Source organism: Nomascus leucogenys, chromosome 18 (assembly GCF_006542625.1).
Source record: "Nomascus leucogenys isolate Asia chromosome 18, Asia_NLE_v1, whole genome shotgun sequence".
Classification (NCBI taxonomy): Eukaryota; Metazoa; Chordata; class Mammalia; order Primates; family Hylobatidae; genus Nomascus; species Nomascus leucogenys.
In genome coordinates, this window is record NC_044398.1 from 74,816,353 (window position 1) to 74,820,566 (window position 4,214).

Here is a 4,214-nt window from a genome sequence, read left to right on the forward strand (position 1 = left end):
ACCCATATACCCAAGCAACGTCTATCATTTCTTTGTCTTAGGAATGTCACCAAATACAAAATGCTCAACTTTCAGGTAACCATAGGTAGGATGAGAAAAAGCTGTGATACTATTGGCCTCAGGATAAATTATTAGAATTAAATATGTAGACCATAATAGACCTAAGAATATAAAAGAATTGAGTATATTATAAAAATGACATTTCAGATCGATCAGAAAAGTTTGGTTTATTAATTTATATTGGGATAACTGGCTAGCTATTTCTTGAGAGAAATATTAGATCTATACCTCATAATTTTTATCAAAATAAATTCCAGATGAAATAAAGATTTACATATTCAAGCACATAAATAAACATACAACAAGACTAGCAGGCAATGTGGGTGGATATTTATATAATTTTAGTGTGAAAGAAGCCTTTCTTTGGGTGACACCAAAGGAAAAAAACAGAAAGAAAGGATGGATGGAATTTGACTGATTAAAAATGCTAAACTCCTATATAGTAAAAAATAACAAACTAAATTGAGAAAACAATATATGCAACAAGAAGTATAGATCTCAAATACATATTAAGAGCTTAAACATCACTACTTCTGGGACATTTCCATGATCTACAACCCCCTTCTCAACCAAGTGTTTCCATTTCATTCTTTCCTTATTGAACGTTTTCATTATTGCTTGTTTAATTGCCTGTTTATCCCTATTAAATTGGAAGTGTAAGAAGGCAGCAACCATGTCTATCTTGCTTATTGTTGTATCCATAACACCTAACACAGTGCTAGACACAAAGCAAATGCTGAAAACATACTTATTGAATGAGTGAATAATGAATGAATAATTGACATTTTATAATTCAAGGAGAATCAAACTTTCCAACAGAAAAATTGGACCAAGAACACAAACTGGCAATGCACAATAAACTAAAATAACCTACTAATAATAAATATGAAAGTGTTTTAATATACTAGTAATAAAAAATGCAAGTTAATATGATATACTGCTTTTTATATGTCAGAAAGGCAAAGGGTATAAAGAATTAAAATTCCCAGGGACAAAAAGGAAGTATAGAAATAAACATCTTACAGAGTCAACAGGAATGCAAATTGATTCCACCTTTCTGAAAAAATATTTTGGTCATATATTTTTCCTGCATGCCTAGTAATTCCACTTTAGGGAAATTCTCCTTTAAATGGGTCAGAAAATAAAATGAGCTAAGATGCATTTATTCATTATTCAAAAAGTATATGCAAGAAAGGATGTTTATAGCAGCATTATTTGGATAAGCAGAAAAATGTAAATAAGCCTACTTTATAGGGTTGGTTAAATATGGTACATCCTTTCAATGGAATACTGTGTACCAATTAAGAATAAGCACCATATGTGTATTTATTGAAATGTACAAGCTGTATTGTTAGATGAAAAAGGAAGTTATAGAGGAATATTTATAGTACGATCCCTTTTTAAAAATATATGTATGCATGTGTGCATTAAAGAGTCTGAAAGGATACTTGCCAAAGTGTAACAGCATTTATCTCTGGGAGGTGAGATTTGGAGCAATTATATTTTCTTTTTGCATATCTGTAACTTCTAATTTTTCCACAATGAGCATGTAGTATCTGTATAATTTTTCAGGGAATAAACAATGATGTTCACAATATATATTAAATGAAAAACACATGTTATAAAACAGTATGTATAGTATGACACAATATTTGTAAAAAAGAAAATTATATATAAATATATCTATGTATGTATATATATGCATAAGAAAGCTAGCAGGACACACACTAAAATGTTAATAGTAGTTCTGGGTAGTGGGATTATGGGTGATTATTTTTTCTTTTTGCTTTTCTGTGTTTTCTAATTTTTCTACAATGAATATGTATTACTTGTGTAATAAAAACTAATAATAAAAGTTTTAAAAAATTAATATGTGAGAGAGGCATTTTTGACTCACTACTTGTCTTCATCCTCTTCCCCACTCTATTCCCATCCCCTCCTTGGCTTATTCTTTGTCAAAATATGGGCAGTGGGGATATGGAGAGGAAACAACAGGGCACCAGAGCTTTTGAGAATAGAAGAGACAGAGAGACACAAAGACGGGTGAGAAGGAAAGAGAGAGAAAGGAAGGAAGGGCCTGGAAAAGAAGGTAAGAGAGAAAGAAAGAAAGTGATAAGTGAAGTCAATAGGGGAAGGAGTAAAACAGATTTAGAAGCTTTTTCACTAACAAGTGCAATGTCTTTAAATTTAGCTCAGGGTTTCTGATAGCTACAGCAAGAAAAAGAAATACATTAAGTTAAATAATTTTGTTTTCTAATAAAAGGACACACACACGCACACAAACACACACCCCTACATTCCTGGAGAGATATCTAGAAATGAAATTCTGACAGGAGTGTATCCCAAGAAGGTTTTCAAGGGGCAAACTGTTGTGGTCCAGCTGGGTGCCAAGGGCTGTACAGTACAGCTTGGAGTTCATAGACTTTCATGTGAATCTCAGATGTGCTGCAACCAAGTACATGCCTGCGGCTAGCAGCTCCAGTATCCATTCTCTCCTTTCCTTCTTTAGTAATAGAGAACCCGAAGACACCACTAGTCACCTAAAGTAAGACTCCCATTTCCCAGGCTCCTCTGCATGTGAGTGTGGCTGTATAATTGAATTTGGCCAAAAGTGTATGAGTAGAAGTGCGCAATTTCCAGGTAACATTCATTAAATAAAGGGCATGCATTTTCGTGATCTTCTTTTCTTCCCTCTGCAATGAGAACATGAGCGTGGGAACTGAAGCAACCATGCTGGATCCAGAAATGGATACCAGCTGAAGATGGCAAAAGTTCCCTATGTCAACCTAAAATAATCAAAATCTAACTTAAAGAGAGTTTCTTGAAGCCCAAGTGGGAAGATGGACCACCCAGAGACACCATCTCCAAAGGAATAGAGTCAGTGTTCGAAAGTAAGGAAATTAAGGTTTCATTTCTATAGGCAGAGACAGAGGAGATTTTAGCAGAATTACATTATTCATACAAGGTTGGCACACATAGCAATTTGCTTATAGGCAGTGTTTCTTTCTGGGAAGGGTACACTTAACACATTCTTACAGAGGGTGAAATAACCATGGGTTTTCTGTCATCTGGTCTAGGCAAAGCAGGACAACAAAGGAGAAATTAATCTATTATAAGAGTCATTAATTAAGAAGGCAGGAAGTTTTGTTCCTGATGTTTAATTCTCTCTAGCCATTGAACTGAACTAGAAAAATAAGAAAGCGAGTTAATCTATAATCCAAGAACAGAGATTGTAACCATATTTGACTCAGATCACAATCATATCTCTCTCAAGGCTTAAAGTGTTTGGTGTTTAATTCTCTCTAGCCAATGAACTAAACAAGAAAAATAAGAAAGCGAGTTAATCTATAATCTAAGAGCAGAGATTGTAACCATATTTGACTCAGATCACAGTCATGTCCCTCTCAAGGCTAAAAAGTGTTTGGGGGATTCCAATAGCTCTTAAATTTTATTTATTTTCATATCTAGCAGCCCTGGGCCACCTACCTCCATCCTATTACCCACAAAAATAAATAAATAAAATAATGTCTATCTTGTTTAAGGCATTATGAGGTGAACCTTTGTACAGAAGAGCCTGTTCACTAAATTAATTTCTGTATGCCTCGGTTTCCTCATAGTAAAATGGGGATAATAACACCAACATCATAAGAGGTTCTACCAAATAACTGTCTAATTACTTGCTTAGAACTAAAGCTCTTTTATGGAGAAAAAATCAAACAAACAAAACATTGCATGATACCATATTGGAGAACATTGGAGAAAGGAAAATCTTTTAAATAGTGTTTTAAATCAAACGTTAATTGATTTCCATGTGGGAAAAAATGTAAACTTGACTGCTGCCTCATGTCATACACAAAAATTAATTCCAAATTGATTACTGATATAAAGTTAAAAAGTAAAAAGTACAGAAGATAATTCTAGGAGAATATCTTCACACCCGTAGAATTGTGAAATAGTTCCTAACAGGACACAAACCACTTTGGAAAACTGTTTAACATTATCTATTATCTAGAACATTTGTGGACCCTCTGATCTAATAATTTCACTCCTAGAGAGAAACCTAACAAAAATATATGTGTATATATTCAGACAGGTAAAAGAATATTCATAGCTACATTATTTGCAGCAGCCAAAAACAGTAAGCAATTCATAGA